This window comes from Canis lupus, chromosome 8 (assembly GCF_003254725.2).
Source record: "Canis lupus dingo isolate Sandy chromosome 8, ASM325472v2, whole genome shotgun sequence".
Classification (NCBI taxonomy): Eukaryota; Metazoa; Chordata; class Mammalia; order Carnivora; family Canidae; genus Canis; species Canis lupus.
The window spans coordinates 42676962-42701427 of NC_064250.1; the positions used below are offsets into that span (position 1 = coordinate 42676962).

At 44.7% G+C, this 24466-nt stretch overlaps 1 protein-coding gene across 1 annotated transcript in view; it reads left to right on the forward strand.

The window, feature by feature from the left end:
• The window catches only part of RAD51B (RAD51 paralog B), an 817007-nt gene extending 793515 nt beyond the window's left edge, over positions 1 to 23492 (forward strand). The window contains exon 12 of the transcript XR_007412387.1: positions 23482 to 23492. The gene's annotated coding sequence lies outside the window, so the exon portion shown is untranslated. The remainder of the gene's footprint in view (positions 1 to 23481) is intronic.
• The last annotated feature ends 974 nt before the right edge of the window (positions 23493 to 24466 follow it).

Below are 24466 nucleotides of genomic sequence, written 5' to 3' on the forward strand. Positions count from 1 at the left end.
GTGGGGAAGTCCCACCTTAAGTGAGGGGAATAAGGCATACAGGGGCTCCCTCTAAGAGTGCAATCTGTCCCCACTTCTCCAATTCCACTGCAAACCATTACCTTCCTTTTTGAAACTCCATAGAATGGGTCTTAATATTTCTAACAGGGGTAAGGGCTGCTTTGTCTCTGATGAAACAGCTGGCAGGCTCCTGCCCCCACTGGATGTGGAAAGAGGAAGAGCTACCATTGACCCCCTCAGGACTCTCAGCGTGAGTATCAGGACCTCTTAGGAGACCTCGCGCACCCAGATTTTTACTCAGCCTGCTGACCCAACCTTAGCCTCCTGGACTTCAGCATAGCCCAGAGTCCCTTGGGCTTTTCAAGAGGACTCTAGGTCAATTCAACAAAAGTTGAATCCCCCAAAGGATCAATTTGCTGAATGACAACTCTGATTTCACTAAATTCACGGGTTTCCAAAAACTCCTTGAATATTCTCAATGGATATTTTATCTTAACGGCAATTTTTTTTTAAAGATTTCACTTATTTATTCACGAGAGAGAGAGAGAGAGAGAGAGAGAGAGAGGCAGAGACACAGGCAGAGGGAGAAGCAGGCTGCACGCAGGGAGCCTGATGTAGGATTCGATCCCGGGTCCCCAGGATCACACCCTGGGCTGTAGGCGGCGCTAAACTGCTGAGCCACCGGGCTGCCCTTAACAGCAATTTAAGGAATATTCCATTTGTCAAAAGCTCAGAGACCTAGAATGATTTAGTTTTCATATAAATACATTCTTCCTATGAATATATTTTCTTTTAAATCTGTTATTTAATGAAAATATTTTGCAAGAAATAAATTCATGAAGAATACATTGAATCGAATAAGAATATATTTTTAATGCGTAGTTACTAACATATTTAGGCAGAATGCAATCAGATGTTCACAGAAAAAAAAAAGATGTTCACAGAGAATCTATTTTGGAAGATTATTGTTAAAACAAGTTTAAAGTAAGTTGGCTAAATTGAAAAATTGATGAACTGATTCCTGACCACATTAGCTCTCAGAGAATCGGTCTGCTTCTCAGGAGGGAAAATCAATATCTCCCTCTTGTCATTTGTTTACAATTTGATTCTGAGAACTTCTAGAACAGTGGTTCTCAAACACGAATGTGCATTAGAATCATTTTGCAGCCTGGTTGATCTTCTGATTCTTGGATTAAAGTTCCCAGGGATTCTGGTCCCAGGTGAGGTAGGGCCCAGCAATCCACATGTTGAATATAATGTCAAGGTCACCCCATGCCTCACTTTGAGAATCAATTTGAGGGTCAGGGAAAATGGCTAATCATGAACAGTTACTATGATATTTTAAAGTAGTATTTTTTTTTCTTCTTTTAGAGTGCTTTAAAATTATCTAACATTAACACTAATTTTGTAAAATAATAAAATCACCAGCATTCCACCATTCTAATACAATTATCTCTTTTGCCAACAGCCTTCAGTGCATACCTTATAGATTGCTAAAATGCACATACTTGCTTATATTCTACTTTTTCCACTTACTGCCAAATAAATATTTTCCATCATTCTGCAAAGGCATTATCATTACCATTTCTAGTGGTTGTATAATGTACCATGTACAGATTTGCTATCAGCTACTCAACTGGTTTTCTAACATTTCATATCTACTAAGTGCTAAGTTGTTTCCCATTTTTAACAGCAGCGAGCATCTTGGAACATACAATTTTTTGCTTCTGTTGAAATATTTCCTTAGAACTCATTCCCAGGACTGGAATCAGTGGTGTGGTGGGAATTGACAAGGAGAACAGAGTAGAACAAGGTCCAAAGACCATTCCTGGGATGACATGAAACATGAATACTGTAATCCTCCATTAATTCACTCTCTTGAGCCCTAGGAATAATAGTCATGGTTCGTTTTACGAATCAATTTAAGATCAGGTCATTAAGAAGTTGGGCAAGTAAGGATTCCGAGCTTCTTACAGAATCATGCTCTTCTGTATTGGGAAGGCCCGGGACACTGTAAGTACTTAATGTCTTCCAGTATTTGATGCATAATAAAGATACAGCACTTAGCTCATTAACAGCCTGGCATAATTGAATTGCATCATTAACACTCCTTGCCACATCACCCACATGTCTAGGGAATATCCAGAGGCGTCCCACTGAGTCCCAAGACCTTGGGAAAGGTGGAGCCACCTCCCCCAATTCCCATGCTGCCCTCTTTCCAGCTGCTCAGCTGGTAGAAGTAGGAAGGGAGATCTAGATGTAATGAAGACCATTAGCCAGTCTCACTTCCTCTTCAGAGCTGATGTTGTAACAGTGTGCTGAGGAACCAGGGGAAACCAAGAGGAAAACTCTAGTTGCTCTCCAGATGTGTAACATAAGGAGGTTATTCTGATTTCACTTCCATGAAAACATGAGTTGCTCAACAAATAGTTGTTGATTGAGTAAAAGAATTGATGGCTTTTGCCTCCCCCGATAAACCCTCAGGCTCCCTGTTCCCCAGGCTGCCTCTCCTTGATGTGCTCTGTAGGGGGCGCTCTCACTGCAGCCTTCACTGCAGCAAACACCTGGGATGCAGGCCACTATGTCTTCCTCCTCTGGCAGTGCTGACCTTGGCTTTATGTATCTCCTGGATCTGACCTCTTGGGAGCTGTCAACAATGCTCACCCTCAGCAGGTTTTCTGAGCCTGACATAAGGCAAACGGATGGGTGCATCACAGCACAAACCGTGTGCACTATGTTGATTAGCTGGTTGACCACTCCAGCAGCTCTCCCTTTCATGAGGCATCACGGGAGCATCCTCTGCCTGCATCCTGGGGCCCTGGGTCTCCCTCCTCGGCTGTCTTCTGTCTGTCTTCTCTGCCTCTCTCCAGGCTACTGGAGTATTCGTCTCTGGCTGCCCAAACAGCATCTCCCTGTAGGTCTTCACTTCCTCTTCTGAGACCCGGCTACCCCAGCTGAGAGGCCAGCCTATACACTCGGAACCAAGGTCATCCTTCCTTTCCCTATTCTCTGCCTCCTTCCAGGCAGAGGATTTCTTGGAGCCCAATGTGGGACACCTAAAGCCCCTGCTCTTCTTGTTTTCCCACAATCAGGAATCAGTGGAAGGCAGAGCTTTGGTCCCACCAACCAAACAGTAGGGACAACGGGGGGGGGGGGGGGGGGGGGGGGGGCACCTGCCTTCCCCTCCGGCTTCCCCCTTCTGGGATTCTGAATCTGTAGCACACGGTGAAGAGGAGCACTTCCTGTCCCAGCCCAGCTGTCATGAGACAAGCTGGAGAGGGCGGTCTCCATCAAGTTGGCCCAGCAGAGGTGCAGACAGTCAGACACCTCCTAGTTCCCACGCTCAGGCAGCAGGCCTCGAGCAGAACTGGTTTCATAATCTCACCTCTGCCAATGCTTTTTGCATAATGATCTGCCATTTGGTTCCCACATCACAATCATAGTATTTATCTATGCAAAGCAGCACCTCATTAAAAAAAAAAAAGAAGAAGAAGAAGAAGAAGAAAAAAAGAAAGAAATACACCACCATTGGCCCAACCCCTCATTAGAGTATAATGCACAGGCTCCGGGCACACCCAGGGCGGAACCAGCACCAGACTGGTCGAGTTTGGGGCTTCTAGGCCTCCGTGGTGCTCCTCATACCGGCTCTGTCTCCACCCTCACCTTGTTCCCCAAGTTTGCTCTGCTGCTCCCCAAATCTGTGCAGTGAGAGATGACAGAGGAACCCTTCGGGACCAAGAGATTGGTCCACTGGAGGCTCCTCTCCTCCTAGGGGCCTTCTCCCCTGCAACATTAGTTCTACTTAAACTCCTCCTTATTGTCGTCAGCCCAGTTTGTACGAAGATTTTGCTGACTACTGATCTATGTTTACCTTTGTTTCTCATCAGAGTAAAAGCTCCAGGAGAACAGGAACGTGTTTATTTTTTAGGGTCTAACCCAGTGCTTGGTGCATATAGACCCCAGAAAGCCTGATGTAATTATTTTACTTCATGATAATCAATTCCATGATTGCTTCTCTGCCAGAGCGCTTTCCTCCATTCTCACTGGAAGTACACCCCTTTCTGGCTCCTCAAATGATCCTTTCAATCCTTAATGCCCCCAGTCTTGGAAATACTAGTTTAAATTCCTTCATTTTCAACGATAATCTTACGCTTTGGGGATTGTCTGAGTGACTTGCGTTTAGTGTACAATATTTAAGATATACAGAAAGGAAATAAAAGAAAAATATAACACCCATGTACTCATCAACCAAAACACACACACACACACACACAAAAAAAACAAAACCCAAACCAGAAAGCCTTACTATTATACAACTGATGCCCCCAGACAATCCTGACGCCACTCACCCCTACTCATTCTTCCCCATCTGAGGAATCTGAATCCCAAATTTGGTGACCATTGAAATTTTTTACAGTCAATATATATTATGCTTACCATCATATAGATGACTAACACTATTTTCCTTCCTAAGCCATTTTTTCCTGCTGTTTGGGCTTAGGTGTGAATGTGGGCAGGACAGGATACAGTATGTCCTGCAAGCTGGGATCAGACCTGTGTTCTCAGCCTCACTTCACTCATGCGCCACACCTGCTCTGCGCCCCAATTTCTCTATCTGTAAGATGGCAGTAATAATACCAGTTCTCAGAGCTAGCAGATGGATGAGATAGATGTAGACTGCTTGCAGCATCAGGAAGAGAGGCCTAGATAACCCCAAAGGGGCAGGTAGTACCTGAAGAAGGCATCCAAAGCAGACTTCTCATCACTGAGCAGGATGTGCTGAGCGCACCCACTCTCTGATGCCCCCAGTGCCAATACCTTTACACCACCCTGTCAGCTCTATCACAGCTCCATGGGCAGGTCTCCCATCAGTGCCTGTAGAATCCTAGAGCTGTGTCACTAGACAACGTCACCTCTGGGCCACAGGGGACTCGTTTCATAACAGAATCAGTGATTTTTTGCCCTCACTGCTCCTGGACCTTTCCTCCCTCCCTTCCTGCCTTCCTGTGAACCAGAGCCATAGGGCCTCCCCGGCAAGCTCCTATGGGATGGTGGAGATCAGGCTGCTGGACTGCAGAGAAATGGGGAGGCAGGGACGTCAATTTGCAGCAGTCCTCCGTGGTACCTTCCCAGCGGCAGCAGTGTCTGTGAGGTCCATGTGAGTGTAGAATAATGAGGCCACAGGGATCTACAAAGTTTAAGCGTCCCTGCTCCCAGGACCCTGAGAGAGAGAGAGACAAGATCGAAAAACCACCAAAAATGCTAAGTTGAGATCAAAACACAAGCATTAAAAGGTAGATCAGGGATCCCTGGGTGGCCCAGCGGTTTGGCGCCTGCCTTTGGCCCAGGGCCCGATCCTGGAGACCCGGAATCGAATCCCCGTCGGGCTCCCGGTGCATGGAGCCTGCTTCTCCCTCTGCCTGTGTCTCTGCCTCTCTCTCTCTCTCTCTCTCTGTGTGTGTGTGACTATCATAAATAAACAAAAATTTAAAAAAAATTTATAAAAAAAAATTTTTAAAGAAAAGTAGATCATTCCCACCTACAGCCATCTACCCACATTCGTACCAGAAGGCTTCAAGTGTGGGGACCACTGAGGGTGAAACAGAGTGCGATTTTTAAAAATTTATTCATGAGAGACACACAGAGAGAGGCAGGGACATAAGCAGAGGGAGAAGCAGGCTCCCTGCGGGGAGCCCGATGTGGGGCTCAATCCCAGGACCCCGGGATCACAACCTGAGCCAAAGGCAAATGCTCAACCACGGAGCCACCCAGGTGCCCCCAGAATGCAATTTGGCTGACTGGTCCACGAGGCTCCAGAAGGCAGGCTAGTCAGCAGACAGAGGCCATGGACCACTTTGCCCAAGATGCCAGCCCCTTCCTGAAGCCGAGGAGGCCCCCGGGATATGTGACCGGGTGGTGGAAGAAAGTGGCAAGCTTGGTAGGTAAAAGAGTTTACTAACACAGATGTTATCTCCGGCAGAGAAGAAGTTACTGTCATCGGAAAATATTCCCACATGTGCTAAATGCACTCAGCACTCAAGCAAGAAAGGTGATTCAGAAGGGCTGGTGCTGCGGACAAGAGCAAGTATGGGAGCAGCCTGTGGCTCCCCTCCTGGGACCCTCCAGGTATCCATCCTGCAGCTAGTACCCAAGACAGCTTCTCAAGGTAGACAGGGCTCCATGAGAAATCCCACAGAGGCACTTTACTGGGAGAACGGAGGCCTGGAACTCCAAAGTGGGATGTCAGGAGTGGCGGATGACAACAGAGAGCACTGGGATTGCAGAACCAGGCCACTGTTGGGAACCTTCCTGGTGGCGAGTGGGGAGGGTGGCTGGCGGTGACTGAGAGCTGAGTTCTAGACCTAGTGCAGCTACTTCCCATCTCTGTGACCATGAGCAAGTCATTTCATCACTCTGAGCCTCAGTTTCCTCATATATAACACAAAAGGATTGGATTAGGTTGCCTCTAGGGTCCCCTCGCATTAACATCCTAAGGACAATATCAAGGGACAAGGAAGAGACCAATACTGGAATCTCCCTGAACGCACCGCTCAGGGCCACTGGAACAGAATACAGTGTAGAATTAGAAGCCCTGCCTGAGGCCTGGAAGAACTAGCAGGAAGGCTGCCCTGCCACCACAAGCCCCACCTCCCACAGCCACCCACAGCCTCCTGACCTCATGGCCCTGATGGTCAGAGTGTGAGCCAATGGACTCCAAGTTGGGCAACCCAATTCTGGGTCAAGCGCCTCTGCCGGCTGTGTGACTTCAGGCAAGGCACTTATCTTTTGGCCGTGGTGCCTGTTTCCTCATCTCTAATAATCTCCGCCCCTCCTGCCACCTGGGGAGGCTGTGAGAATTCACTGAGTAATGCCCAGAAAGCACTTAGCTTGCAAGGGGAGAAGAGTCCCTCATAAGTAGGAGATGGTGGTGATTGTTGTGACATCTGCTGGGCTCCCTGACCTCGTCCTCAGCCCTTCATTTGCTGCTGACGGAAACTAACCTGTTGTGAGTCACCGCTGTCTTGTTCTCAAGGTTGGTTCACAGAATTCCCCTGAGCATCATGCTCATGTCTAGCCCCATGGCCAAGTGACAAGACATTGGAGAACAAGGCTGAGAAAACATGACGCCACAATTTCCCTGACACCTGATTCCACTTTGCTTTTTACCCACTCAACTAAACATTTCATTAAGGCAGGGTTATCTAGGCTACCAGGTTGCCTAAGTGCAGGGGGCACCATTTGCTACCTTTTAGTTGGCACTCAATAAAACTTTGTCGAGCAGGGGTGCTATCTGGCACAGTTGGTAAGGCGTATGACTCTTGATCTCGGGGTTGTGAATTGGAACCTCACATTGGGTGTGGAGCCTACTCACAAAAAAATTTTAATAAATAAATAAACATTTGTTGAATGAATGAATGAATGAATGAATGAATGGCACAAACTTCCTCTGAGTGAAAGGAAGGAAATTAATATTTTTAAATGCCCACCCTGTGCCAGGAGCACTTTATATTTTTATTCCACTTATCCCTCTTGGCAGCATTATAGAATCAAAATGATTCTCCCATTTTATGGTTGGGCTAACTGAGGCTCGAGTATTAGGTAGTTTGCCAAAGTTTCACACCATGTAAGTGGTAGATATAGAATATGAAACCCCAGGACTGTCTAGCTGGGTTCTCGCCATGGTGCCTTGAATATGGGTATGGGAAGTAGGCAACATCCTTGAACCAAGATAAACTGAGACACCTTCTTCAACTGGTATTTCAACTGGACCAGCCAAGCAAACAAATACAGATGCCCCAGACAGGCTTGGGCTGTCTTAAATCCTATAGGACTTGACTTGGTCTGTCATGGGCCGAAAGGGTAATAGTGTGGGAAAGGTGTTGCCTGTGAGCATTAATGAGGCTCCAAGGCAAGCCCCAAGGTGCCCTGCCGCTGGTTGACAAAAAGCCCAAGTTTTAGGAGGTTCTCAAACCTTTCAGGGAAGCCAATGGAACTTGAGTGGTCCCTACTCCCCTTTTTCCTATTTTTACCCTAACTTTCCCATCATATCCATATACCCCAAACCACTGCTACAAGGTATCCCCCCAAAACACAGACGTACAGTGTCTATTCTCCTTTACCAGTGAAACTCCCTGGCTCCTAGAAGACCCATGACACTGACAAGAGAGAAAGTGGGTACCACAAATTATATCAAAAATACTGGGTGTTTCTTCGCCTCAACATTGCTAAAACTCAAGACACAGGAAGTAACCTTTATTCTCCTCTTTCTGCTGGGACATTTTCCTAGGGTGTACGGTACTGTACTGGGAGACCTCCCCAGCCCTGTGGCTTGACCCAGACTCAGCCCCTCCACTCCTGAACTTCGTTAACCTTCCTTAGGCCTTTGATATAGGAACGATAATCTCTGGTCTGATAGCAGAAGGAACTTGGGCTTTTTTTTTTTTTTTTTTTTGAACTTGGGCTTCTTAAAGCCCTACAATGGGCTGTTGGAGTGAGCAGTCTTTCAAAAAAGCTCATGTACATATTTACTCAGGCCTGTGGCACTTGCAAAGGAATTATTGTCAGTTGTCATGGCCAACAAACACATGAGAAAATGCTCTGCATCACTTGCATCAGGGAAATACAAATCAAAACCACAATGAGGTACCACCTCACACCAGTGAGAATGGGGAAAATTAACAAGGCAGGAAACCACAAATGTTGGAGAGGATGCGGAGAAAAGGGAACCCTCTTACACTGTTGGTGGAAATGTGAACTGGTGCAGCCACTCTGGAAAACTGTTTGGAGGTTCCTTAAAGACTTAAAAATAGACCTGCCCTACGACCCAGCAATTACACTGCCAGGGATTTACCCCAAAGCTATAGATGCAGTGAAACGCCGGGACACATGCACCCCGATGTTTCTAGCAGCAATGTTCACAATAGCCAAACTGTGGAAGGAGCCTCGGTGTCCATCGAAAGATGAATGGATAAAGAAGATGTGGTCTATGTATACAACGGAATATTACTCAGCCATTAGAAACGACAAATACCCATCATTTGCTTCGACATGGATGGAACTGGGGGTATTGTGCTGAGTGAAGTAAGTCAATCGAGAAGGACAAACGTTATATGGTCTCATTCATTTGGGGAATATAAAAATTAGTGAAAGGGAATAAAGGGGAAAGAAGAGAAAATGAGTGAAAATATCAGGGAGGGTGACTGAACATGAGAGACTCCTAACTCTGGGAAATGAACAAGGGGTGATGGAAAGGGAGGTGGGCAGGGGGTTGGGGTGACTGGGTGACAGGCAATGGGGGGGGGGGCACTTGACGGGATGAGCACTGGGTGTTATGCTATATGTTGGCAAATTGAACTCCAATAAAGAAAATGATAATAAAAAAAAAGAGATCCTAAAAAAAAAAAAAAAGGAATTATTGTCAGTTGAGAGGTATTTCCAGCCAAATGTCTCTCACCAAGTATGATGACTGCCCCTCACCTGGGGACTCATAACTGCCAGGTGCCCTGTCTGTCAGCCAACTGCTCAAGGCTTCCCTAACTATAGGGTGCAGAGGCTAGGTGAGTTCATTGAACATTTCTTGTTCTTCTCAGAGATCCACCTTAGTCAACTCTTCCAACCTCCAAGAGATGGGGGTGTCTTTTTTTTTTTCTAAAATAGGCTCCACACCCAAGCATTGAGCCCAAGATGGGGCTTGACTTCCAGCCCTGAAATCAAGATCTGTGCTGAGATCAAGAATCAGATGCTAAACCGACTGACCTACCCAGGTGCCCCGGAGGTGTCTTTTTTAGGAAAATTTCTCCAGAGTTTTGCTAAGGCAAGACCTACAGGACAACTTAACTAATCAGAGGACTGGGGACCAAGTCTTGTTTTTAATCCCTTGAGGCTACATCTCAGCTCTGCCAATTCCTACTGTATTTGTTTGCTAGGGCTGCCATAAAATCTCACAGAATTAAACAGATTTACAGATTTACTCAGACCTGTGACACTTGTAAGGAAATTATTGGCAGCTGACAATGATCTGAGTGGCTTAAACAATGGGAATTTATTTTCTCACAGTTCTGGGTGCTAAAAGTCTAAAATCAAGGTGTCAGTAGGTTTTATTTCTTCTGAGCACTGTCTCCTTTGCTTGCAAATGGAGGTCTTCTCACTGTGTCCTCACATGGCTTTTCTCTGCACATGTCTCCTACCCTCACTCCCGCTGGTCTATGTGTCCAAATTTCCTTTTCCTATAAAGACACCAGTCAGATTGGATTAAAGCCCTCCCTAATGACCTCATTTTAACTTAGTTACCTCTTTAAAAGCCCTGTCTCCAAATATAGTCACATTCTGAGGTACGAGAGATTAGGACTTCAACCTACAAATTTTGGAGATAACTCAGCTCCATAATACCTGCCGTAGCCAAATCATGTTCCTACTCTGTACCTTCATTTTCCTCACCTGGAACCCATTTCCAGGCCGGTGGGCTTTCTGAGGAAGACAGTGTGGTTGTTTGCCTTCAAGAGGATCTTGTCATGAATGTCAAGGACAAAGCAGGAAGGAGAAAGAGCCTCCTGTGAGCTGTCCTTGAAAGGCCAGCAGCATCTGCAGAAGAACACTAACTACCCAAGCAGGGACCACCCTCTCTTTGGAATTTCTCCTTACTTCGAAAGGCATTGTTCGTAGATTTTGATTTAGATACTTCTAGGTGAACTCAGGCCTCGACCAATTAAATAAAGGAGACACATTTCTGTCTCCATAAAATATCCGATATAAAAATATTTTTTCCCCAAGGCCTCAGAGGTCAAGAATTGAGTTAATCATGCTATACTACTCAAGGCATCACCATGCCCACAGAATGTCCTCACCCCAAAGCTTATTACACTAATGTGTTTCTAGATGGCCTTTATGCATATTTCCTTATAAAATAATATATGGTATTATTTTGTGGGGAGTTATGTTTTTTAATTTATGAGTGGTTTGCTCTAAGGAGCATTTGGTTGCCTGCTTTTTTTTTTTTTTTTCTTTTCTGGCTGTAAGAAAATTGTCATATCATGGAATGTGCCTGTAGTTCCCTGCTTCTAAGAGCTGGGAATATTCCATAGTATTTGCCCACCACAGTTAACTTACCCATTCCTTTGGTGATAGATCACTAACCTGCCACAAATAAAGCTGAAGCGAACACCCGGATGGCCTATACAAGAAATGCTCTGAGTGAGAATCCCAGGAGGGAGTTCTGGGCTCCAGGGGAACACATTTTCACTCTACTGAGCCCTTCCAGATTGGTCTCTGAGATGACTGGACTAAACAAAGCCACTTGATTTGGGGCTTAATATAGTGCTACTAATTTTATCAGCTATTAGAAGAATCCTACGTTGGTAGCTCCGGGTTTAATGCAGCCCGGCCACAAGCTGGCGGTGGGATCTTATAGAAGCCACATCACCATCTAGGTCTCAGGGTCCTCTTCTGCCACATGAGTATTCCAGACAAAATCAGCTCCCAGGCCAACGCCAGCCCTTGGAGGAATGCATCTGAGGGGGAGAGGATGGGAGGATAAATAGCTGTGGATCCTAACTCCCAGCTTTGGAAACCTTAGCAAGTTACTGAAGAAGACAGTTTCCTCACTTTTCATGTGGAAATGCCTGTGTAATTGGACTTCTGTGACAACTAAACGAAATGCTATACAGAAAGTACTTGGCACTTCCGGAAGATGTTCAAGCAAATCAGTTCTCTTCTCTCTTTTCTTTTTTTTTTTTTTTTTTTTAAGATTTTATTTATTCATTCATGAGAGACACAGAGAGAGAGAGACAGGCAGAGACACAGGCAGAGGGAGAAGCAGGCTCCATGCAGGGAGCCCGGGTCTTTAGGATCACGCCCTGGGCCGAAGGCGGTGCTAAACCGCTGAGCCACCCGGGCTGCCTCTTCTCTCTTTTTCTTAACTCACATGGTTTTCCCTGTTGTTGTTTTCAGTCGAAGAATTCATCTTTATTCTTCTCTCTTCGAAGTCCAAATACACACAATAAAGTGCACTAATCTGTTTTAAAAAACAGCTTTATTGAAATTTAATTCCCATACCATAAACTGTACCCTTTTAAAAATTATTTATTTATTAATTTGAGAGAGAGAGAATATGACAAAGAGAGAGAGCGTGTGAGTGGGGGGCAGGGCAGAGGGAGAGAGAATCTCCAGCAGACTCCCCACTGAGCTGGGATCCTGATTTGAGGCTCCATCTCACAACCCTGAGATCACAACTGGAGGTGAAACCAAGAGTCAGACATTCAACCGACTGAGCCATCCTTCTAAAGTGTACAGTTCAATGGTTTCTACCATATTCACAGAAATGTGCAACCATTGTCACTGATTTAAGAACATTTTAATCCCCCCAGAAAGAAACCCTGCACTCATGAGTAATTCTTCCTCCTTGCATCCTCTCCCGGCCCCCGGCAACCATTAATTTACTTTCTGTCTACCATCCAGACATCTCATGTGAATGGAATCATTCAACACATGTTTCCAGGATCCATCCGTATTGTAGCAGATATTAATACTTCATTTGTTCTTATTGCTGAAGAGTATTTCACTATGCGGATACACCACATTTTGTTTATCCATTCATCAGTTGATGGACATGCACGTGGTTACCACTTTTTGGCAATTGTGAATAATGCTGCAATGAACATTCATGTCCAGGTATTTGTGTGGACAGATGTTTTCAATTCTTTTGAGTATATTCCTAGGAGTAGAATTGCTGGCCATATGGTGTTCTATGTTGAACTTTGTGAGGAACTGCCAAATAATCTTCTAAAAAAACTGCTTCACAATCCCACCAACCATGTACGAGTGCCCCAATTCCTGCTCATTCTTACTAACAAAACACTTGTTACTGTCTTTTTTGTTTTCCTCATGGTAGTGAATGAAGTGGTATCTCGTTGTTTCAAGTGCACTAACCTTAAATTATCAGCGTAATGGATTTTTGCTAATGCATACACCTATGAAATCCCCACCCAGATTGAGATACAGAACATCTCCCTCACCCCACCTCCCTGTTACTACCCCCTACCACAGTCATCATAGTTCTGCATCATCATAGATTTGTTTTCTTCTTCTTGAACTTTCTTTAAATGAAATACTCCTTGGGGCCTGGCTTCTTTCATTCAAAAAATGTTGCAGTGTCAGTCATTTCAGCTGTTTGTTCTTTTTTATTTCCGTGTTGGAGTCCACTGCATGGCTGCCTTGCAATCTATTCATCCATTCTCCTACTGGTGGACATTTGTGGTGGTTCCCATTTGGGGATACTATGAATAAAACTGCAAATACAGTCTTGTACACATTTCTTATGAACTCCTTTCTCTTAGGTATATACCTAGGAGTGGAATGCTGGATCGTGGGCATTCTAGCTTTACTAGATGTTGCCTAGCAGTTTCCCAAAGGGGTTGTACCAATTTACATTCCCACCAGCAGTGCATGAGAGTTTGCAAGTAGCTCTACATCCTCCCCAGCACTTGAATATCTCATTCGTTTTCAGTTTTAGCCATTCTGATAGATGCGTATCTCAAGGTCTCTTTGATTCATAGTCCTCTGGTGACTAGTTATGTTGAATACCTTTGTTCGTTGCCTTTCGTCTGAAATTTAGCTAAAGGGATTTGACAGCTAATACTTACCTCTCCTTGCTTATCACTAGAAGAGCTGAGGGTTGGTTCCCCCAGTGGATTCTATCAAGGGTGAGGTCTTTATATCTCAGATCCTTGATACACTACTAATTGAAGTGAACACTGATATAAAATCAGTTTGTATGAGTTTATTCATTTTTGAATTATCAGGTTTTACTTTCAACTCCTAGAACTCTCTTTGCAACATATCCTTAACCCAAGAGAGAGAGAAAGGATATTCGTAAAGTAACTGTAAAGAAAAAGAAAATCAACCAATCTTTGCTTCAAGGCAAAGATTTAACTATGTTGAAGCAAAAGAACATTCCACTTAAGAGTTAAAGTCAAAGTTTTAATCTAGCATTTGATAGGTGCTTAGTGCTAGTGTTTCTCTTTGGGTTTTTTTTTAAATAGAAGGTTTTTATTCTTTATAATAGCTCAATGGAAGGAGCACTTGAAAGAGAGTTTTTAAGGAAAGTTCAGTCTGTCCTCAAGTTAGGTAAGAGTTTCCAAAGATTCCTGAGGAAATCTGTATTATGCAGGGTCCATGAGAAGGATATGGAATTGTGGGGGGTGGGAAGAATGATAGAGGAACTGTCGAGGTAGTAGACATAATGAACAGTCAGGCTCCAGACTGCTTTTGTTGTGTCCACCACCCAAGACTGGGATAAGATATCCTTTGGGTGGAGGAATTTCAGAAACTAGGTAGGAAGGAATCCCTGGGTGGCTCAGTGGTTTAGCGCCTGCCTTCAGCCCAGGGCGAGGTCCTGAATTCCCAGGATCGAGTCCCACATCGAGGTCCCTGCATGGAGCCTGCTTCTCCCTCTGCCTGTGTCTCTGCCCCTCTCCCTCTCTCTGTGTCTCACATGAATAAATAAATTTAAAAATCTTTAAAAAGAAAGAAAGAAAGAAAGAAAGAAAGAGAGAGAGAGAGAAAGAAAGAAAGAAAGAAAGAAAGAAAGAAAGAAGAAAGAAAGAAAGAAAGAAAGAAAGAAAGAAAGGAAGGAAGAAGAAGGAAGGAAGGAGGGAAGGAAGAAAGAAACTGGGTAGGAGACAAGATACGGAGTTCTCAACTTCTCCAAAGTAGGACTCATGTAACCAGCACTTTCCCACTCCACAGTAAACTCCCATCTCCTCTGTCCAACAAATAGCACTGATGTGCTTATGTCTTGCTAAGCCATAATGCAAAGGAGTAAGCCCCATGTTAGAGCAACGAGAGCTGAAATCATCCTACAACCGTTATCAAATACTAAAACAAATTTGAATGTGGAAAATTTTCTTCTTAATAGGGAAATGGAAAATTACAGATATAGAATCATATAATCTTAGAGCTGGAAGGAACATTGGAGGTCATCAGCTGAACCTCATGTACTTCTGGAATCCACATTACAACATCCCTGTTTTCCTCTGCTTGCAGTGTCCTGAGACTGGGCCCTTTCTCTGCACCTTCAAGGAAGCTTTCCATTCATTGCTGGGTGGTTGTTAGACAATTGTTCTTATATCGAACCAAAATACTCCTTCCAGAAACTTCAACCCTTCCACCCTTAAATAAGTCTATTTCCTCTTCACCATGGCAGCCCTTTGGGTATTTTAAAGCTATAAGCTTGATCCCCTTTGAGAGTCCCCCTCCCTCAAGCATCCTCAGTTCCTCCAAATAATACATTCTAAAAAGTAGCCACAGACAGGCATCAAATTCACTGGAGTGGGGTCTTCCTAATGCTTTTGGTCTCTCTCCTCTTGAAGACCAGATCCATGTCAGGAATTGGGGCAAGGAACTCACTCTCAAGGATACACGCAAAGATACAGGGAGGATCCTGAGGGCTGTAAAACCTACACTATGGCATATTAGGATTTCGGGGTTTGGGTTTTTTTTTTTTTTTTTTTTTTTTAGTTTTTAGCAAGTAGAGGTATTTTTAGGAAATAAGCATGACACTGGTGACCCCATTCTGGAACAAGCCCAAGCAGTTTTCCCAAGAGAGGGGTGGGTTTGTGTTAGTCTATTCTCATACGCAAACTCACTATCCTCCAGATATCAATGAGGATACCAGAGTAGCTCTTTCAGGAAACTACTTGAGCTGGAATTTCCTTAGTCCTTTGTTTCATCCACCTGAGCAAAGTGACCCAGACCAGTGCAGGTGAGGAAGAGGAAGTGAATACTTTGGAGCGAGAAGTGGGCACAAACAATCCATGTTCACCTGGCTGCTTCACCATCCCATCTCCCACAGCTGGGATCCCAGTGGGTGGTATGTTTGTGAGCATGTGCACAAGTGTGTTATGTTATAGACATCTACACACTCACAAGGACACACACACACACACACACACACGTCCTTAAGGCCTTTCCTATCAGCACGCACCTCCCTTGATGTAACTGCCCATCAGGGACAAGAAATAAAAACCAGGTCATAACAAGAAGAATCCTGGCCTCCTCTTGGAGGCTAAAGGATTTTATGGCACAGGCAGTTTTGCCAGCCAGCAAAACAAGACAAAGGTCTTATTTGGTTTATCAAGCCTAGGTTACACCCATTGTTCAGTAGGCCAATCAGTGTTAATCAGTACCCAGACCTTTGAATAGAATCTTTACCAAATAAATCTGTGTAGATATTCTTGCTACATGACGATAAAAATGCTATTCTGGAGAGGAAGCAAAATCACTAAGATTTTAAGCAATAATCTCTCCTCGCCTATATAAAATGGGAAGTAATGCCTGCCACAGAGATATAAAGGCAGGGAAACCCATAACTTACTGATAGACTCTATTACCAAAACAGTGCCAAATGGACTTTCTGGAAAGAAAGCATTGTGATTGAAAGTCCTAGGAGAACCCTATCTCCTGAGCTCCTTTTTACATGCCCATACACACACACAAGGGGAAAACTGAGTGGTTTTGAAACCAAAGTATCCCATACAAAAACAATCATATGTCAAAATTTGAGAATGCAAAAAGAATTCTAATTACGACACCAAGAGGAACAGTTATGAAATACCAATAATGGTTGATAAATGCTCAGCCTATTCGGTGAAACACATAAACAAACCTTTGGCCAGAAGCATGGACATTCGCAGGTCACCATCAGGGTGATAAAGGCTCCGAACACACCTCCGACACGGGGAAGGTTATTAGAGAACCAGGTGTCTCCCCTTTGATAAGTGCTGCTCTCTGAGAAGTGCAGCTTGATAGGGAGCTGGAAATAATCAACCAGTGTTTTGCAAAGGGCTCTCCTAGGTCCTCTTGGGTTCTCATGCAGCCCATTCTGGGGCCTCCCATCTTCCCTCCTGGTTGTCAAAACAAGTCTGTGGGAGAGGCATTCTCAGGAATGTATGATGCTTTGTTTAATATGGAAAATGATCCTCCCGAGGCCTGGGACGAAATGAAGAAGCAGATTTCCTCTGCAACCTTCACAATACAAACTCCAAGGGAAGGAGCAGTTTAAAAGGGTGCATCAGATAGATGTCAGATTTGAAGCTCCTTCAGAAAGTGAGTGTTTCTGAGTTGAACTGCAGGCATCCAAAGGGTTAAGTCGACTCTGCGGACTGTGACTCCTCCTGAGCTGTCCTCTCTCATTCTCTTCTTTTAAGGATCTTATTAAGATGGGAACTGTTTACTCACAGCTTAGAGAAGGAGGATGGGAGGAAAGTACTCTCCTTTTCTAATGCAGAGAGTTACTACCCTCTGTAGGGGTGATGGAATTTTTAAAAGGATTAGCATACAAGGAAACACATTGCACCTAACTAGGCTCTTCATTCTGAATCTCAGTCTCCTGACCTACTGCTGTAGGATCTTACTCTGAATCTCCATTTCCTCCCCCCATAAAATGCGGCTAGAACTGACCTCAGAATTGTTGCAAGGATTAAATTAGTGAAACAGATTAAAATGTCATCTCAGCACCTGATATGCGGCATCCAGGAAACAGTGGCTGTTATTATAATTGACTTTCCATTGCTGGCTTATTCACAAGCCCTATAAATTTTGTGCAGAAGAATCAATAGTGAAAAATCAATTATTGTGCAGGTAGGCAGTGTAAGCTTTCAGAGTATAGAGACATAATTTAATAATGAAGTGTTGAAATCCATGTGATTATTACTCCTGAGACTCTGAACAGACACACTCCTACAAGATTCAACTAGTACATTCTACTACAATGCAGTGGAAGGGCTTGGGTTTTCAGCCAGGCAGACATGAGTTCCAGTTCCAGCAGCACTACCATTTCGTCATGGAATCATGGAACAGTTACTCAGAAAATAATATGTGAGGTTTACAAAGCATTTACATGTTTTGATAATTTTATAATGTCATGTTTTCTTTTTATAGTCAATGGTATTTTAATAGCAAGACTTTGCATTTTTTAAAAATTGAATATTTAAGAACACTTTCAAATTTTTGGTTTTATTTTTATTTTTTAAAAGACTTAGGCGCACCTCGGTGGTTCAGTTGGTTAAGCATCTGCCTTTGGCTTAAGTTACGATCCCAGAGTCCTGGGATCAAGCCCCACCTGCTTCTCCTTCTCCCACTACGCCCCGCCTCGTGCTTTCTCTCCCTATTTCTTTCTATTTTTCTCTCAAATAAATAAAATCTTTTAAAAATAAAAATAAATAACAAAAGATGTGTGTGTGTGGTTTTTTTTTTTAAATAAGCTGTATCCCCAACACGGGGCTTGAACTCACAACCCTGAGATCACAACGACTGAGCCAGCCAGGCACCCCCGGTTTATTTTTATTTTATTTTTTTTAAGATTTATTTATTTATTCATGAGAAACACACAGAGAGAGAGAGAGAGAGGAGAGAGAGAGAGAGAGAGAGAGGCAGAGACACAGGCAGACGGAGAAGCAGGCTCCATGCAAGGAGCCTGATGTGGGACTCGATCCGGGTCTCCAGGATCACACCCTGGGCTACAGGCGGCGCTAAACCGCTGCGCCACCCGGGCTGCCCCCAGGTTTATTTTTAAATTAGAGAAATCTAGGGACACTGACTCGGGGCTTGATCCCACCATCCTGTGATCATGACCTCATCTGAAACCAAGAGTCGGTGCTCAACTGACTGAGTCACCCAGGCACCCCAAAAATAAAATCTTTTTTAAAAACTCCAAGAACTATATTGCATGGTTTGGAAAACAGAAGAGAGAGAAGAATCATAATTTAAGCCTCAAACACATCTCTACTGTGTAGTATCTTGTGTTGAAAGCACTGTCAGGAGCACATTATCTTTCTTACCTGTATTACCTCCTCTACTCTCTCAGTTGTTTTATTCGATTGTTATCAGACTCACACACACACACACACACACACACACACACACACACATCCCACACACACATATAACACAAACAACACACAACAGGAAAAGGCAAAATACACAGACTTCAAGGATTCTATCGAGTGGACCTGCGCTGCCTTACAGCCCTTATCAATCTTCTATCTGCCCAGGAAACATTGGTTCTTGGCTAATGTGGGCATTATCAGGAAGGAAACCTCAGAGAATCTTGAATCTCATCCTGCTGACATTTAATCCCCTTGGGTCTTTGCCTCTAGATTCACGGTACTATCAAATGTTATTCATCCTAAAGTCTCTATCAAATACCTGAGGAATGATGACCCCACCACCACCACCAAAAAAAAGAAAGAATGGGAGAAATACAGAAGCTGGTCATGGGAACATCTGATGTACTTAGCACTTTCCTATTTGGAAAGGCAAATGTGAACATGGACCTCCATAGAATTAAAGAGAAAATAAACTCCACAGAAACACATCATTTTCTGAAATCTCTGGCAAAGGGACAGACAGTGAAGAAAGGTGAAGACAACTCATGACACTCCTTCACACAGAAGATAACAAACCTGGAAACTCTTTGCCCTGAGACAAGCTGATACGGGCAATAAAAATCCAAATAAATAAACCCAAAGAGGTTCAGGCGTGGAAGGCAGGGGGGAAGTGTCATCAGATAAGATACATGACACATAGGTTAAATTTTAATTTCAGACAAACAACAAATAATTATTCAGTGTAAGCATATCCCATGCATTCTTTGGGACATACTTAAACTAAAAAATGTATTTGTCGTTAATCTGAAATTACAACTTGGTGTACTGTATTTTGATTTGCTAAATCTAGCAGTCCTACTTAAGAAGGGGAAACTAAGGGGTGCCTGGGTGGCTCAGGTGGTTGGGCATGATCTCTGGGTCCTGGGATCTGGGATGGAGCCCCAGGTCGTCTGGCTCCCTGCTCATCAGGGAGCCTGCTTCTCCCTCTCCCCACTGCTCCTGTTCTCTCTATCTCTCCCAAATAAATAATCTTTTAAAAAAGAAGAAGAAGAAGGGGAAGCTAGGCAGAAGAAAAAAGAGGCAGAGATCCCAAACAATAAAATTAAGTGAGAGCAAAATGTGAAAGATTACAAAAAAAAGTTTGGGTCTCATTTATGAATAACAGTGCCATTAACATTTACAAAAAGAATGTGAAGGGTTTCCTAATCGAGTCTCTAAAATTTAGACTATTTCCTGTCACAGAGGGCAACTGTGTCTATCAGTGTCTCCCGGGTGCCTTTCAGCAGCAAACCCCTTGCAGATGGAGGTGGAGGTTAGCATTAGGCATTCATGTTTCCTCCCCATCCAGTCTCTACCTTCTCAGAGGTCAACCCCTGTTTCCAAGAGAGCCTGTTCGACCTGGTGCTGCCCTCAATTCACAGGATCCTACTAAGCACTGGGTGGTACGTAAACATGAGCAGGACCAGGTCCCAGGGAAAACACTCAATATATGTAAGTGTTGAATGAATACCTCAATCAACACTTTCTCTTCAAAGGCCTGCCTGCCTCCCAACCCCCCATTCCTTGATCACCTCTGTTTTCCTTGTAGAAACTCCTTAGCTTCCCTCCACCTTGTGCTCTAATAAAACCTGCACAGTGACCCAGATGAATGAATAAATGTCAGGCCACATGGACAGGATGAAATTTTGTTCATGGGCCCACCTGAAACTGCATGCTCTTCGCAGGCAACTACCACATCCCGTTTATCTTTAAGTGGCTCTGATCTCCCTTGACATATTATGGTGACTTGTGTCACTTGGGGAGCGAGGTTTTCCCCATGGTAGTGGTAGTTGCATGTGAGAAATCTGCTTGAAAAAGTAATCCTGCGCAGATGGGTGAGTAGGGCCCATAAAGCCTGACTCGGGCCGACGTTAAGTGTAGGCATCTGATAAGTATTTGGGTCTGTTCAGGAAGTAGCTGGCCCGTGAAATCAGATAGGGGGAGGAAGTTTGTCCCTGGGAGGGCCCCCTCACAACGGAGTCCACGGACCCAGTGACACAGGAATGCTTGCTAGGCTGGGGGTGCTGTGTGAACGTGGGCCCCAGGGAGCCTTGGCCAGGACTCATTTCCCTCTGCCTCCACTCCAGTGTCACCGTGAGTGCAGCCAAAGCTTGCTGAATGACTGTGTCCATCTTAAAGAGTGAGGTGTCCCGGGATTGTCTGTGATTCAGTAATGCCTGCTGTTTGCCTTCTCCCATTGTAAATGTATCAGCTTGTTGAATGAGACACGGTTCAGCTCATTGATGTCGGAAGATTTCCACTGACAGCCACAACTACAGACACAGGACGGTGAGGTTACAAAATCCTTTTACTCAGAGACTTTTTAAAAATCTCATTCGTTCTCTGTTCCCCTCGATGCCTGGTTTGTGACAGGTTCTCAGCAGATATTAGCTGAATGACTACATGAATAAATGTAGTAATAAATGAATAATATGAAATATTAAATGAATAAATGAATTCATGAATAAATGAATGAGTGAATGGCGGACGTTAAAATCTTCTTAGAGTTATGAAGAATGGAACTCGAGACCAGGCCACATGCCACAGTGGGAAAAGCCCCAGAGCAGTCACAGCTTTACCACATACTGGTCTTGTGATTAGGTCAAGTCACTTAAACTCCATGACCTTCAGCTTCTGAGGCTATAAACAGAAATAATCTCCTGCCTTAATAAGTGGTTTTGAGAATCAAGTGAGATTTCATATCTGAAAGTGGCTGTTATATGGATCTAAGATCATCAGATAGGATTCAAAACCCAATTCTCTCTACCTTCAGCTATGGGATCTTGCTCAAGTGAATTAACCTGCTCAGGCCTCAGTTTTCTCGTCGACAAAATGGGAATAATAATCACACCACCAACTTCACTGAATTGTCATTAAACTTAAATGAGACTGTATGCACATGAATGGCTACACATACATGGCAAGCCCGTGCTAGTTTCTCTTCTCTGGGCTTCCATTCTTTGCATTTTTTCTAAATGGGTTATTATTGTGCATTGCCGGCACTTATTCTCTGCCAATCTGCCAGCTGGTAAGTAAATTAATTAGGTGATAAGTGATTCCTTTTTTTTATTATTATTATTATTATTATTTTGATGATGATTATTAAAGCAGGCGGCTGTCTGATTGGCCACAGGTCATGCATGCAAAGCAGCCGCAGTGGTATCTCAGGATTGTTTCCTTATCGAGAACCTGCCACCCAGGTGTTTCCTCATCTTACGACCCACCCTCTAGGTTTCCTCAAATTGTGTCTTTCAGATGAGACCCACCCACTGGAGTTGAGCTTTGAAGGAATTGACCCTGGTGTGCGTGAGGAAGTACTTCAATGATGATGGCCCTGGCCACTCTTTCGGGAAAACTCTGTCACCTCTCCCTTGACCCCTCCTCACCCGCAAATCCTCAGGCAAAAGCAGAAGAATTAAGCAAGCCTTCCACTAGAAGCAACCATTAACCTAGTTTTCATTGTCTCCAAACCTGCCTGACTATAGCAGATAGGAATCTGGGTGGTTTTTTGTTTTTCTTTTTTTTTTTTAAATAAATCACTTTAAGACTCCTGAACAGTGTGCGGATTTACACTAGTCATCTCTCTTCTTAAGCCACCATATCAGTTTATTGACTCTTGTTCTATTTGGTTGGTAGATGCCGCCCTTTTAAAGGCATCGTAAATGTACTGTTGCTGTCAATGCCGGGTTTCAAGCTCTCACAATCTAAAACCCCAGAAAAGGTTACACCAAGAGTCCCGTACACCTCCGTGCTAGTGACAACACGCTGGGACCTCTAATCCCAAAACCCTGGGTCAAGGTCTTCTGTCCCTTATCACTTGTTTTCACTGAGGCTAAACGCATCTGTTTGGTATGTGAATAGATTTTTTAACTCCTTTCACAGAGACTAGTGCTTGAGACAAAGTCAGCCCAGGCTCTGCACTTTGTCATTATTTCAGCAACCCACTAGCTTGATATTAAAAATAGCTTTGTCTGGTCCATCGAGATCAGACCCAGGAGACAGGCGCCTGCTATTCTAATCTCGGTTTCACAAATAGCTCTCTATGGGCTCAAGCATCTATCAACACTTCCAGGGGTCTCTAGTCATAAAACAGGTCCAGGCCTTGGTACCTAGAAAGGTAGGCTCTACTTGACTCTCCTGAGCCGTCTAGGAAGTCAACGTGAGGCCTACACAGTCCTGTTCCCGCTATGGACCACCAACTGTGGCTTGAAACTGGGAAGCAGTTAAGAGCATCCCCCACACTTAGGGTATCCTGCATTTCCCAGGCCAGAACCTACAAAAGCTTCCCTCAAACAAGGCTGGTAAACAGGCTGCCCATCCCCCTCTTCCCCCCACCTCTCCCCCATGCTGTCCCCTCAACCCCCACCCCCAAGCCCATCTTGTACTCTGTGAAAGACCATAGACCCTGCCGTTGCCAAGGGAACCAAGCCTTTTATTCCATCCCAGTGACTGGCTGGTTGAGGCTGAGGAGTAGGGTAACAACTGGTGCCCAGGCCTCTGCAAGCCCCCCCAACAGACCCCCCCTTTTTCTCAGAGGGGGAGGGGTGGACTGTGCCCCCAGTGCCTTTTCCCCCACCCCAGCTGGGTGGGACGGAGCCCCTGGGCTCTCAGGAACTCGCTGACTGCGAGCTAGGGGAGACCAGTGCTCCCCCAGCCCTCCTCTGGCCCTGGCCCTTTCCAGAGGACAATAGCCTCCATGCAAGGAAGAATTCCATCGCCCAGGGTTCAAGTCTCCAAGGAGCTGCCGGGGCCTCTGTTTGGCCTGGAGTGGGCTCTGAGGAGCCGCTGCAGCTGCCTGGCTTGTTTTCCCCCTTGCTGTGTTTTATTTTTAACCCCTGAGCTGCCAGGGATTGTTTTCCCCCCAGTCAGTGCCTGGGAACTGAGGGAGGAAAGAAATAACGCTTTGTTCCCTTTGGGGAACTAATTGGGAGAGACAGGCGTTATGGCCAGCTCAGTCCCATTAGGGTGTGAGGCTCCCACCACCCCGACACACAGGGTCCGCTTCGGCCCATGTCCACCCCAGGGGGCTCGGAGAGGGGGTGCCACGAAGGAGGCCCCAGGGCCTGGGGCACAGGCAGATTCCAAAAGCAGCCCAGAGCCACGTTTTGGAACTCAGAAGACATTCAGGATAGAGGGATACTGGGAACTGGAAAGGTCTACTCTTTCCCATTTCCTAACCCCAAACCAACCAACTCCCACTTTTCTCTCCCTGCCGTTTCTACCCAGATCTGCATCAAAAAACTCTGGAAGAAAAGTAAAGGACCTCGGAGAGAGAGAGAGAGAAAAAAGGAAAATCAGGACATGATGCTTTCAAACACTAGGTTAATAAATGGGAAACACCACTAGCAGTCCCACTTTTAAGTTCACCAAAAATTATTTTTACTCGGGAATTTCGTTTCATCGCAAATCAGTTTAAAATCAACGAAAACTTGGTCCATTGTCATTTTGTTTTACTATGGAATGGATTCTGGGCAGCCCGGGTGGCTCAGTGGTTTAGCACCTGCCTTCAACCCGGGGCATGGTCCTGGAGACCAGGGATTGAGTCC